The 15,307-nt window shown below is 36.9% G+C and overlaps 2 pseudogenes; both read right to left on the bottom strand.

Moving 5' to 3' along the window:
• The window catches only part of LOC119542843, a 56,608-nt pseudogene extending 47,208 nt beyond the window's left edge, over positions 1-9,400 (bottom strand).
• Positions 9,401-11,304: 1,904 nt separating this feature from the next.
• LOC119543442 lies at positions 11,305-12,033 on the bottom strand (annotated as a pseudogene).
• Positions 12,034-15,307: the final 3,274 nt, after the last annotated feature.

Raw genomic sequence — 15,307 nt, 5'->3', positions numbered from 1 at the left:
ATATATATATATATATATATATATTTAGCTCATTAGTATTTCAGAGAGAAATAAGGGGTATTAATACTTAAATTCATCCCACAAGCTCATATCATTGCTTAACAAGGGTAATTTTTATTTTATTTTATTTGTCGTCAGGTAATAATTTAGAAAATATTGAAGTCTCTCTTACCTGTTTTGGTTTTGCTTTTGTTTGCCTTTTCTCTCTAAACTTTTCTCTTTGTATCCCTTTCCATGGCAATTTCTTCACTTCTTGAACTGCTTATATCTCATCTTCTCTCCTCATCTTTCTTGTTTCTCTGTTTTGATTTTATCTTTCCCTTTTCCTTTGGTTCCTTGCCCCTACTTCTTCAGAAAATGGATGTAATAAATATTTAAATATTTTTATATACTTATTTTGATCGAGTCAAGTTTAACATTCTGAACCCTTAAATCTTTTAATCAGTTTAATATATCCTTAAATTTCTCAATTTCTCTCTCCCTTTCTCTCTCACACACAAACACACAAACACACTTCTAATTAAGGTAGCTTTTTAGTTCTTTGTTATATTCATTTTTTTTTCCTATAGGCCAATAAGCCTGAAGAGCTCCCAATGCCTAAAAGCTTTAAAATATCCTTGCCAACACTTAAATGTCCAAGTGAATTAAGAATTTCAAATAAGCATGATTATCTTTAATTTTGACTGAAAAAATGAGAGGTGATAGGATGAAGTAGCATGAAATGGAATGAAGTAACACCAAAAATATAGTAAACACAAGGGAAAATATATATATATTTAAAATTATTATAGAATTTGGACACTAAGAGAATTAATGCAACTTTACTTTTTGCTATTTTTTTTTAAAAAAGAGATATATTATCATATTAAAAGATTAAGTTGAAAGTAGATCTAGATGACTTTTCAGTATTTTTCCAACATTATGAGTTTATGACTTCCTGTGTTTCGTGGAGATATAAAGGGTATGTGTATGTGTTTTTGAGATAACTTATCTAGTAAATAGTTTTTACATATAGAAAATCGTAATTAAGAAGAAAACTTTGGATTCTTACTTTCAGTATTATTAGAAATAAAGACTAATTGGAGATATAATTTTTATTTTTTAAAAAAGGATCCTTGTCCCTTCTTTTTAAAGTGTACAAACACACATCAGCTGTAACCTCCAGAAATGCTTTTTACTCTAAGGAGTAATCCCACCTTTTGGGACTAATCCCTTAAAGCACTGAGAGATAAAGCAGTGTGGGCTGACATGTTGGACCATGCTTATACTACTGTGTGACCTCACCTGCCTGCTTTGGACCTAGAGATGTTACCTGCCTAGGTATGAATGATTTCCTTGCACTTGACATGAATCCCAAAACCCAGCTTCTGTTTCTGTAGTTAATACTCTGTTTCTGATTGTATCTTCTGTGTTGAATGCAGACTTTTCCCTACATACTGCAATCTGAACACAGAACTGTGATTATACTACCCCAATATATTCCCTGACCCCACTTCTGCCCATGTACCTTGAATTGTTTGGTCCTATGAACAGCATTTAGCATGGTGTTTTCATTTTCTTTTTAGGGGGTGTGGTGGAATGAGAGAAAGGTTGAGTTATGAACCAAGCAATACGGCTACTCTAATTCATATAGTTAATTGATCCCTCTTTGAGAAGGTAATTGTATCACATTGAATGCTGTCTAATCATATCACTTATGTGATTGAATGCTACATGTACATGATCATGTAGCAAAAGGGGTAATGATCACTTTATTCATATTATATAGAATTAATAAGAATTAATAGGTATTCTGGATTGGATATAGCCCCATTGAAATAATAACGGTCTCCGTACCCTCACCCAGAACCTAGGAGTGATCTAACAATGGAAAAGTTATCTAAATTGTACTATCAGAAAATTCTACAGTCTTTACTAATAGTCTTATGTTAATTTACAGCCTATTTCAGTTTCCAGACATCCAGGCAGTATTAATAGACAACATACATCTAGTATGCCTCTGACAATTCTTGAAAAGACTGCTAGTATTTAACAGTGGATTTATTCAAGGCTCTTAATTACATGATTATTTTGTGCTCTTTCCAGTTTAAAAAAAAAAAAAAAAAAAAAAGTAAAAATTCCCTTGGGATTCATTTTGGTAAGGCATTCAGAGTCAAACAAAACAGGACTATGAAATCTGTACAGTATTTTTTAATCAGCTCATTTAAGGAGTTTATTTTTGTGTTTTGCAGTCTGTATCTTGAAAATCTAAAAATTACTATTGGCCTGCATTTTTGGCAAGAAATCAAAGGGCTAGTGGCTAGCATTAGCAATATTTGTTTACTCTTTTCTCTTTGAGTCCAATTAAGTACAGAGATTGGTAGAGGCAACTTAATCTGTTTCTTCATGTCTAGTAATTTTTGTATACTGGACCATGATGGTTGGGTTCATGTGTCAACTTGGCCAGGTGATGGTACCCAGGTGTCTGGTCAAGCAAGCAATGGCCTAACCGTTATTGCAAGGACATTTGTGGCTGGTTAATAAACCAGAAGGCTGGTTTATTAAATCATCAGTCAATTGGCTGTAGCTGTGACTGATTACATCAACGAAGGGCATGTCTTCCACAATGAGAGAATGCAATCAGCTGGATTTAATCCAATCAGTGGAAGATTTTTAAGCAAGACAGATTGCGGACCTTCACTTCTTCGGCTGCCCAGCAAAGTGTTCCCTGAGGAGTTTGTCGAAGTTGCCAGTTTGTTTCCTGAGGAGTTCATTGAACATTTTCATCGGAATTGCCAGCTTGCTGCCTGCCCTATGGAATTTGGACTCATGCATACCCACAGTTGCGTGAGATACTTTTATAAATCTTATATTTATAGATGTCTCTTGTTGATTCTGTTTTGCTGGAGAACCATAACTAATACATGGGCATTGAGGGTGATAGGTGGAGGTGATTCTGAATTCTGATAACTTCCTCTGAAGAGTATTGCATTTTATTCTACCAGGCAGTTAAATTATTGGAGGATCATCCCGATCTTGTAGAATCTTGGTTATAAGTTGGTTAGTATAAATCTATTTAATTTTTGTCCTAAGGTATATGCTTTTCCAGGAACTTCATTTTTACTCCTAATGCACGGCCATTCTGTGGTTTCAGTAGAGAGCTCAAGGTGGTCACTAAGCCCTATAACTTCAATAGTGTGAGTTAAGGGTGAATTAATCTTTTTGTAGGTGGATATACAATTGTCCTAGCACCATTTGTGGAACATACTATCCTTTCCCCTTTGGATTGCCATAGTATCTTTGCCAAAAATCATTTGACCAAAAGCAGAAGGGTTTATTTCTGGACTCAAAATTCTGTTTTGTTCTTTTGTGTATCTATCCTTATGCCAGTACCATCCTCCCTTAATTACCGTAGCTTTATATTAAGTTTTGAAATCAGGTGGTGAAAGTTTTCAAACTTTGATCTTTTCTTTTCAAGGTTGTTTTGGATATTCTAGGTTCGGTGAATTTACATATACATTTTAGGATCAGCTTATGATTTCTGCAAAAATAAACCTGCTGGAAGTTTGATACGGATTTCACTGAATCTACTGATCAACTTGGGAAGAATTGCCTCTCTCCATTTTATTAAACATCTTTAATTTCTCTAAGCAGTGTTTTATATATTTTAGTGTACAAACTGAAAATAGATACTATATTGCATAGCAACACCCTGAGTCTATGTGTGTTGGGAGGTACTGACTCTACTCCTCATATGCAGGAAAGGGGTCGGTGATCAGGCCTGTCCAATAATGGTTTATATTGGGATTTTCCTGGAATCATTAGGGAAGAGGGCCTTTCTTTCTGTTGGGATTCCCAGCTTTAGAGATACTGGTGGTCATCTCTGTCACATACACAGAATGTTTGCTGGTGAATGATGCTAGTACAGAGGAAAGCTTTCAATTTCTGACCATTTTTAAGTGTACAACTCAGTGAAATTAATTGCATTCACAATGTTGGGCAATCATCACCACCATTATTACCAAAACTTTTCATCATCCAAACAAAATTCTGTACCTATTACACTCTAGTAACTCTTCTTCATAAGGATAAAATACACTTATGAAAATTTTAATATTTTCAATTAAAATCAGGCAATTTTCAACGATTTACAGTAAGTAGGTAGGAAATTATCATTTATGAAGTGCCTTTCATATGCCAGGAATTCTATAAACAAGGCAGATATGGTCTTGGCCCTCATGGAGCTTACATATTTATTCTCATTTAATTCCCATACTAATTTTGTGAGATAATTATTAGACCCACTTTTTTATAGATATGGAAAGTGAAGCTTAGACATCTTAAGAACTAAAACAAGTTCACATAAGTAGATTAAAAAAATCACAGTTCAATCTTAGATCAGTGCCTCCATGCTCTTTCCACTATACCATGCAAGAAGGTTGTAGATAATACAGGCTCACTCCTTATATCTCTTTCTTTCATATTCCCAGTTTCTATCCTTTGTGTTTGTGTTCTAACCAAACAAAACTGCTCATCGAGGCTCATTGAACTCTCACCTATCCATACACATGTGACCCATAAAGATCATATTTCTGACCTTTATTTTTGCTTACACTCACCCCTCTGCTTAAAATGTTCTCTCCCATAATTTATACTTTATACATATTTATATCTTATTTTTATTTCAAAGGCCAGGTAAACATCACTTCTCCTCCCAGAAATGGAATTCATTATATTGCTAGATAGCTGCCCCCAAAGAAGGTCAGGTACTGCCAAACAAATGAGGATGGACTGGTAGTGTGTGCTTGGGAAAGACACAGTGGTGGCTGCAGATGGTATTGTCTCTGACAGTTCATCTGTAACTGTGGTACCAAAAAATGGTGCCGTACTGTGATTCCTATACTTCAATTTTCCTACCTCCCCCAGAGCTGCTAGATTTTTTTAAATTCAATTTTATTGAGATATATTCACATACCGTGCAGTCATACAAAGTGTACAATCTATTGTTCACAGTACCATTATATAATTGTGCATTCATCACCAAAATTAATTTTTGAACATTTTCATTACCACACACACAAAAATAATAAGAATAAAAATTAAAGTGAAAAAGAACAATTAAAGAAAAAAGAACACTGGTGCCTTCTTTTTTTTTTTGCCCCCCTTTTCCTACCCATGCAACCATACACTGGACCTTTGGGAGAGTGGTCCATATGGCTTTCCCAATCACATTGTCACCCCTCACAAGCTACATTTTTATACAATCATCTTCAATATCCAAGGGTTCTGAGTTGTAGTTTGATAGTTTCAGGTATTTACTGCTAGCTATTCTAATTCCTGAGAACCTAAAAAGTATTGTCTATATTGTATGTAAGAGTGCCCACCAGAGTGACCTCTTCGCTCCTTTTGGAATCTCTCTGCCACTGAAGCTTATTTCATTTCCTTTTATTTCTCCCTTTTGGTCAAGAAGATGTTCTCCATCCCATGATGCCGGGTCTAGATTCCTCCCTGGGGGTCATATTCCACGTTGCCAGGGAGATTTACTCCCCTGGATGTCAGATCCCACATAGCAGGGAGGGCAGTGGTTTCACCTGCCAAGTTGGCTTAGCTGGAGAGAGAGGGCCACGTCTGAGCAACAAAGAGGCATTCGGGAGGAGGCTCTTAGGCACAATTATAGGGAGGCCTAGCCTCTCCTTTGCAGAAAGTCTTCCCAAGGGCAAGTCCCGTGGTAGAGGGCTCAGCCCATCAAACAGAGCCGCTAGATTAACTGATGATTTATTCCTCCCTTGTTTCCCCTGCTGTCACCTTTTCTTCCTTCTTTCAGTCTGGACCTGAGGTTCTGAAAAAAGATTTGTGCAAATATATATATGTACTAGTAGGCTAAATACATGTTGTTTAAAATGATAAATAAGGATATACAAATCCTTAATGGATGAAGCAGATTCATATGTACTAACATGGGATAATATTCAAGACATATTAAGTGAAGGAAAGGATGTGTTAGACAGAAATGTGTTTAGGTATTTAGGGTTTTTCATTTTGTAAGTGTGTTAAAGAAAATAATCTGAAAAATACATATAAACTGTTGGTGGTTATAGGGAGTAGGGTTATAGAGACTTTAACTTTCTACTTTTATATTTCTATACTGTTTGAACACTTTGTAAAAAGAACATACATTTATTACTTTTTAAATTACTAAACAAAATGAAAACATTTCCACTTCGAAAACTACAGAATCAATGAAAGTTATAACACCCCCTCCAAAGAAACATACAGATCTCAGTGGGGACACCAGACAGAAAGATTGAATGGAGGACTCTGCTTTCTATTTCACCAACTAATCAGTCAAACACCACAAAAACATAAAAGCGTAGGAAACAATTTGGGAAATCCCCCTCAATACAATTCTACACAGTTAAACCTATTATATAACCTGTTAGCTCCATTTATTTTTACCTGGAACCATCCTTTGGGCAGTCCTCTGTCTTCCCTCTGCAGTTAGGGCTGGTTGCTCTCTAGGGCTGCTGCTCTGCTCAGATTTCTCTTGCTTTCATCCCATGACTTTGTGAGGTCTAGATAAAATCCTAGGTTAGATCTGTTTCCTGGGTCACTTGCCTTCTTTTTTTTGGTTTGAGTAGAGCATATCTTCCAGTCGTTTCTTGAGAAGGTCCATGGGGGTAACTTTTTTCTCTTTACATGATTAAAAAATACCTTGTTTTTTTAACTCCCTCTCAATGGATTTGTAGTTTGGCTAAGTATTGAACTGCAGGGTGAAAATCATTTTGCCTCAGAAATATTTTGAAGCAGTTGCTCCATTGTTTTCCAACTTTTGGTTTTGCTGTTGATAATTCTAATGTTATTCTTTCAAATAATATTTTCTGACCTGTTTTGCCTCTCAACCCCACAAGCTTTTAGGATTTTTGTGTTTTATTCCCAAAGTCATAAAATTTCATAATGATGTGACTTGGTGAGAGTCTCTTTTTCTTTTGGGGATTCAGTATTTAATCAGCTTACCAATGATTTCATGTCTTTTGATTATGGAAAAATTTCATATACAATTTTTTGGTAATTTGTCCTATACTATTTACTTTGCTGTTCCTTTCTGGAATTCCTGTCAGTTGGGTGTTGGACCTCTTGGATTAATCTTCAGATTTTCTTCTTTTGTCCAAATTTTTCTTTTTTTGTGTGTGTGCTATTTTCTGAAAAGTTTTCTGTTTGACTTTTTCTCCCAACACTTTCACTCAATGTTTTTGGTTCTGCTATGCTATTTTTAATTTCCAGGATCTTATTTTCAGTCTCTGTTCTTTTTTTTTTTAAATAGTGTTTTTAGTCTAGTTTCATGGATGAACTATATTTTCTTAGCTCTCTGGTGTTATTAGTTTCTGAAGTGTTTTCCTCCTGTGTTGTGTTTCTGTCTTCTAAGCTGCCTTTTTGTCTTCTCATTAAGGTCTCTATTATGTTAGAGGCTTTCTTCAAGTGTTTGTTGATTCTTATCCATCTGTTTATATTTGAATGTGAAGCTCTAAAAAGATGACCAGAAGAATATACCACCACCATTGCCTTGGGCATACCAGTTCAGGTGGGGTGCATTTTTAGTGAACTTTTTCTTTAGGACCCCAGATGTCCAGGATATATATATCTTTTCTCCTGGGAAGGATGCTTTAATATGCTGAATTGGGTGAATCAGACTATATGATGATATTTTGGACACAGGCAGGGAAAGGAGACTGCAATTGTCATGGTTTGTTATGATGGTGGGGGAGGGGGAGGTCTTGATGGCTGTTCCAGTTTGCTAAAGCTGCCGGAATGCAAAATACCAGAAATGGATTGGCTTTTTTTTAATACATTTTTTTTATTGTGAACTTTAACGTATACACATAACAGTGATAACTTTCAAAGTATGATTTAACAAGCAGTTAGAGAGCAAATTTTAAAGAATATCATGGGGCACAGTTCCACAACTTCAGCCATTTCCATTACTGTAAAATATAATATACATACAGAATGGTGTTAACCCTCAATGCATAGCTCAGCAAGCAGTTAAAAAGGTAAATTCAAAAATTGTTGTGGGTTATTCTTTCACAGTTTCAGTCCTTTCCTCACTATGCATTATAGGGCATATACAGAAAGGTGGAGACTTTCAAAGCATAATTCAATAAACAGCTATAGAACAAATTTCAAAGGACACCATAGGTCACAGCTCTACCATGTCATTTAGCTCCCTCCAGCTATTCCAACACCCCAGCATCCAAATATATACATAAAGTTTCAGGATTCATAGACCTTTGTTAAATCTTATCTTGTTTGTTGCTATCCTTTCCGCTCATTTAATCTGTTTCTCCATCTTTAGTGGTGTCTAGACAGTGAGCACCCTAACTTGTACATATTGAAAGGGGGTGTTGTATGGGGAAGGGGCTGCATCTGATTGTTGTTCTTAAAGAGGCTGTTGCCTCTGGATTTTAGGACTTGTCTGGCATAGCAACACTCTGGTGGATTTAAGTTTCTGAAGATGAATCAATTTTCTTATAGAATCCAGGAAGGGACCTGGGTATTTGGGGACTACTTTTGCTAAGGGCATGGCATACTGTGGCCATTTGGTATGTCTAGCTGGAGCTTGCATAAGAGAAACTTCCAGGATAGCCTCTCGACTCTATTTGGGATCTCTCAGCCACTGTAAGCTCAGATTGTTACCTTTCTCCACCCCCCCCCCCCCTTTTGGTCAAGTAGGCATTTTGAATCTCTTGCTGTCAGGGCCAGGCTCATTCCTGGGCATCATGTCCCATGTTGCCAAGGAGATTCATTCCCCTGGGAATCATGTCCCTCATAGTGGGTAGGTTAATGAATTTATTTGCCCAGTTGGGCTTAGAGAGAGAAAGGCCACATCTGAGCAACAAAAGAGGTTCCCTAGAGGTGCCCCTTAGGCACAATTATAGGAGGGCTCAGCCTCCCATTTACAAGCCTAAGTTTCACAAGAGCAAGCGTCAAGTCAAGGGCTTAATTTATTAAGTAGTGGGTCCCTAATTGCACTTAATGTATATTTTATCCCAAGACAAATGGTCAGTTTCCTAAATTATCTTCACTTAGTTGTACAATCCTCATCACTATCAACTTTAAACAATTATTGTAACATAATACATCCAAGAGCTCTTATCAGCTGCTAATTATTCATCCCTAGTATTAGTGTAGTGTTAGTAAGATATTTCTATTAAACATAGTCTTTAATATGTAATGGGTAGTTTTTCCATATACCACTCTGTTGTTAACCCTCTGCACCAGTGTCATACCTTATAAGTATATCATGCTAACACTTATTTAGGTTTGTGGTGCTCCTCTGTGGGTTACATGCCTTTAAACAACCATTTACAAACATATTCACCTTCAATGAATCACTGATTAATGAACCATAGACACACCTGACCATTCCCGTACCATCAAGTTAACCCTCATTATCAAATCTGTACATATTAGATTATAATTCCCCCTTCACTAGCTTCTATCTCTAGGCTCTCTATATTCTACATTATTGTTTACCCACTCATCTGTTGAAGGACATTTGGATTGTTTTCATCTCTTGGCAATTGTGAACAATGCCGCTAAGAACATTGGTGTGCACATATCTGTTTGCATCACTGCTTTCAGATCTTCTGGGTATATACCCAGAAGTGAAATTGCTGGATCATCGGGTAACTCGATATCTAGTTGTCTGAGGAAACTCCAAACTGTCTTCCAGAGTGGCTGTACCAGTCTAATCCCACCAGCAATGAATAAGAGTTCCAATTTCTCCACATCCTCTCCAGCATTTATAGTTTCCTGTTTGTTTAATGGCAGCCATTCTAATTGGTGTGAGATGATATCTCATTGTGGTCTTAATTTGCATCTCCATGATAGCTAGTGAAGATGAACATTTTTTCATGTGTTTTTTAGTCATTTGTATTTCCTCTATGGAGAAATGTCTTTTCATATCTTTTGCCCATTTTATAATTGGGCTGTTTGTCCTCTTGTCGTTGAGTTGTAGGATTTCTTTATATATGCAAGAGATCAGTCTCTTATCAGATACATGGTTTCCAAATATTTTCTCCCATTGTGTTGGTTGCCTTTTCATCTTTTTGAGAAATTCCTTTGAGGTTCAGAAGGCTTTGATTTTGCGGCATTCCCATTTATCTTTTTTTTTGTTGTTGTTGCTTGTGCTTTGGTTGTAAGGTCTAACAAGTGACCTCGTAATACTAGATCTTGGAGATGTTTTCCTACATTGTCTTCTAGGAATTTTATGGTATTGTCTCTTATATTGAGGTCTTTGATCCACTTTGAGTTAATTTTTTTGTAGGTTGTGTGGTAGGAGTCCTCTTTCATTCTTTTGGATATGGATATCCAGTTCTCCCAGCCCCATTTGTTGAAGAGACTGTGTCCCAGTTCAGTAGATTTGGGGGCCTTATGAAAAAATCAATCGATCATAGATCTGGGGGTCTATTTCCAAATTCTCAATTCGATTCCATTGATCAGTATGTTTATCTTTATGGCCATACCTTGCTGTTTTAACTATTGTGGCTCTATAGTAGGCTTCAAAGTCAGGAAGTGTAAGTCCTCCCACTTTTTCTTTTTTAGAATGTTTTTAGCTATTAAAGGCCCCTTTCCCTTCCACATAAATTTGATAACTAGCCTTTCCAAGTCTGCAAAGTAGGTTGTTGGAATTTTGATTGGAATTGCATTGAATCTGTATATCAGTTTGGGTAGGATTGACATCTTAATGACATTTAGCCTTTTTATCCATGAACACAGAATATTTTTCAATCTCTTTAGGCCCCCTTTTACTGCTTTTAGTAAAGGTATGTAATTTTCTGTGTAGAGGTCTTTTCATCTTTGGTTTAAGTTTATTCCTAGGTACTTGATTTTTTCAGTTGCTGTTATGAATGGAATCTTTTTCCTGAGTGTCTCTTCAGTTAGATCATTTCTAGCGTATAAGAACATTACTGATTTATGTGGATTAATCTTGTATCCTGCCACTTTGTTGAATTTGTTTATTAGCTCAAGTAGCTGTGTTGTCAATTTCTCAGGGTTTTCCAAAATATAAGATTATATCATCTGCAAATAATGACAGTTTTACTTCTTCCTTTCCAATTTGGATGCCTTTTATTTCTTTTTCTTGCTGGATTGTTCTGGCTAGAATTTCTAGCACAATGTTGAATAATAGTGGTGACAGTGGGCATCCTTGTCTTCTTCCTGATCTTAGAGGGAAGGCTTTCAGTCTCTCACCACTGAGTACAGCCACATAGTACTCACAGCCAGCATAATATTCAATGGATTGACTTTTTTTTTTTTTTTTTTGCCATTTAGAAGTCCTTTAATTCTCAGTGAAAATGAGATGATAACAAGAATTGCTACACATGAATGGGGGGGTGGGGTGGACTCCGGAATGGGAGTGATGAAAAAGATTTCAGCTTTTGCAACTACTAGGGGATAATTTTGATTCCATTTCCCACAGCTTCGTTTGTAATGCTTTCAAAACATCGTCCATCTTTCAATGGCTTCAACACTGAGGCAAAACAAGTCTCTCTTAAAATCAAGATTCTTTGGTGTACATTTGTATATGTAGCCAAGATTGAGTGAGCATCCAGTGCAGTATAAAGTTTCAAGAATGCAACCATCTTCATTTTTACGTTTGGATAGCTTCTGCTCCTCATCCACAGAAACATTACAGGAAACACAGCGCAGCAGGATGCAGTTGGTGTCCTCCTGGCTTGTCACCCAGCTCAGCGAGTCGCCCAGCGGCCGCCGGCAGCGGGAACACAGGAACACCAGCGGCCTCTCCTCCTCCTCATCCGCCGCCTCCTCGCGCCGCGTCTCCTCCGCGCACTCCGCCCGCTCGTCCCCGCTCACGGAGCTCCACATGCTCGCCCACTTCTGCAGCAGCAGATGGCGGTTCGAGTCCTCTGAGAGCCGCCGGCCCAACAGCGAGGAGTCGCTGCACTTGCTTTTAGCGTCGCACGCACAGCTAGGAGAGGAACAGCCTTTACAGCAACCCAGGGACGAAGCGTCCGCCATTACCTACGAATCGCCCGCGCCCCCTGGATTGACTTTTATAAAGGGGGTTTATTAGGTTACAAATTTATAGTTCTAAGTCCATATAAGTGCCCAAACTAAGGCAAGAACAAGATGGTACTGTTCTAGTTTGCCAATGCTGCTGGAATGCAAAACACCAGAGATGGATTGGCTTTTATAAAAGAGGGTTTATTTGGTTACACAGTTACAGTATTAAGGCCATAAAGCATCCAAGGTAACACATCAGCAATCGGGTACCTTCACTGGAGGATGGCCAATGGTGTCTGGAAAACTTCTGTTAGCTGGGAAGGCACGTGGCCATTGTCTGCTCCAAAGTTCTGGTTTCAAAATGGCTTTCTCCCAGGATGTTCCTCTCTAGGCTGTAGTTCCTCAAAAATGTCACTCTTAGTTGCACTTGGGATATTTGTCCCCTCTTAGCTTCTCTGGAGCAAGAGTTTGCTTTCAACGGCTGTCTTCAAACTGTCTCTCATCTGCAACTCCTATGCTTTCTTCCAAGTGTCCCTCTTGGCTGTAGCAAGCTGGCCCCTTCTGTCTAAGCTTATATACTGTTCCAGTAATCAAGGCCCATGCTGAATGGGCAGGGCCACACCTCCATGGAAAATATCTCATCAGAGTTATCATCTACAGTTGGGTGGGGCACATCTCCATGGAAACACTCAAAAGAATTCCAATCTAATCAGCACTAAAATGTCTGCCTAACAAGATTGCATCAAAGAATATGGCTTTTTCTGGGGGACATAATACATTCAAACCGGCACAGATATCTTCACTGAGGAAAGGCCCATGGCCTCTGGAACACCTCTGTTAGCTGGGAAGGCATGTGGCTAGTGTCTGCTGGTCCTTTGCTCTTGGGTAGTGTTGTGTCTCAGCTTTTGATTCCAGTGGTCTTCTCTTTAAGTGTCTGTGTGTTCTCATTTAGCTTTTCCAGGGCAAACTCTGAGTTTGATCTCTTAGCTTAGCATCTCCAAACATCTGGTTTCAACTGCTGTCTCCAAAATATCTCTGGGCATTTTCTAAGTGTCTCTCTCAGCTCTCTTCAAAATGTCTCTGCCTTTTATCTTCTCACAGAGAATGCCACGGGTCACACCTCCATAGAAACAACCTAATCAAAAGATCCCACCCACAACAGGCCCGCCCCCGCAAGATGGGGTTAAAAGAACATGGCCTTTCTGAGGGACATAACAGATTCAAACCAGCACAGTGGCCTAACTGCTCTTAAGACAGAACCTTCACCCAATTATATTTGCAGTTTTTAATTTTTTCACTTAACTCAGGTTAAGTAAATTGCCTATGGCCAACAGCTGTTAAGTGGCAACATGACCATAGGAATCTAGGTATGTCTGTCAATAAACACTATACTCTTAACCACTATACATAACTACCTTAGTAGTGGAATTTTTTCCTTATCCATGTGAACATATGTATCTATTTAGTAAGTACTTTGCACTTGACATTATATCCAGAATGTTTTCCCATATCATTAAGAGTTCTTTGAAACATCATTTGAATGCTTCCTAATATTCTATCATTTTAGATATATTTTGGTTTCCCAGGTTGCAAAGACAAATACTGTGTAATGAGATGATCTATCAACAGGAATTTATTGGCTCACAGTTCCAGAGGCTAGAAAGTTAGCTTCTTCCTAGGGATAGTAGCATTCTGGCTGGCTGGCAATACTTGGATTTCTTGTCACATGATGTCCTGTCTTTTCTGGTTCCAGCTCCTCCCTGTGGCTTCTTCATCAGGCTTACAGTAATAGGATTAAGACCCATCCTGATTCAGTTGGCCGCATCTTAATTAAAAATAACATTTCCAAAAGGTTCTATTTACAATGGGTTCACACTCTCAGGAATGGGATTAAGAACTTTTTTTCTTCTTCTGGAGTACGTAACTCCATCTACTATAGGATACATTACGCTTTCATTATTTTGTTTTGGAGATTCAATTGTTTTTGAATTTTAAATAACAATGTATGTCTTGTACATAAATGCCTGAATTTCTGATTGGAACTCTAGGATAAAATAGAACATAATTGTGGCTCAAAGAAAAGAAAGTATTTAATATTTGATGCTTATTGTTAAATTACCCTCCAGAAATGAGCCAATCTATAATATGAAGTACTTTTGTCTCATCCTCATCAACACGGAATTTTTTTATATTAGGTAAAAAATATTTCACTGGTTTTAATAAATTTCTAATAACTAGTTGAGAGTATTTTTCATGTTTATTTGCTTTTATTATTTTCTATATATTGTTTATGTCACTTCCTCATTTTCTATTATTCTGTTTTTGGGTACTTATATAAACCTTTATATATTTTGTGCAAATATTTTTTCCCAATAGTTTTACTTTGCTTTTAGATTTTTTTCTGGTATTTGACTAGTTGATACATAGAATAGAAAATCAGTTCTGCAGTTGTTCTGTCCGGTTTCTTCATTGAGTTCTAGAAGATTATTTGCCAGTGATTTGGGTAAAATTTTCATTGCTTTAGCTTTTAAAGTGGAAATATTTTGATTGATTTTAGTAATTTAAAAAGTAATAAATGGGAGCTCTTTTTACAAAGCTTTTCAAACAGTACTGAAAAATACAAGGTAGAAAATTAAAGACTCTGTAACTCTATTTCCTATAACTACCTGCAGAAGATATGAGATTTAGGCATAAATGTAAAGAAATTTAATAAGCACTTGAAAAAAGGAGGCAATTATTAACTGTAGACAAATTTAATCATAGCAAAATCCTTGACTCAGAAGTAAATAGTATTTATGTGGTCATCAAAAAAAAAAAAAACCCAATAAATATGGATTTAACAAAAATTTTAACATGATCAAATAGGGAAGATGGAAAATAGTAAAGGGAATATAAGGGATTGAAAAGGGATTGAAAAATGCTCCTTTATAGAATCCAACAATGTCAACAATTAAAAATGCATAAAATAATGAATTAAGTGATAGAAATACACTTTTGTATATATTTTTAGCAATATGTATGTACAGATGGAAAAAAAATGGCCAGAGAAGTTATAAATAGTTGCTTTTGGGGAATGGGATGTGGTGCTAAGGCAGTGCAGACAGATAACCATGCTATGTTTGGTTATAAGCCCTTCAGCGCTATTTTACTTTATATTTTATGGGTATTTACAACTTATGCAGACTGTGATAAAACTAAAATAAGAGGACAAAACACCCATATTTAAAAACAAAATTTTCTAGAAAACTTTATTAACACTTAATAACAAAAGAAAACCACTCAACTTTTTTCATGGTTTTTATGA

The sequence above is a fragment of the Choloepus didactylus genome, chromosome 8 (genome assembly GCF_015220235.1).
Source record: "Choloepus didactylus isolate mChoDid1 chromosome 8, mChoDid1.pri, whole genome shotgun sequence".
Taxonomy (NCBI): domain Eukaryota; kingdom Metazoa; phylum Chordata; class Mammalia; order Pilosa; family Megalonychidae; genus Choloepus; species Choloepus didactylus.
Note: the sequence above shows the minus strand (reverse complement) of the source record. Positions and strands in the feature narration are given on the sequence as shown.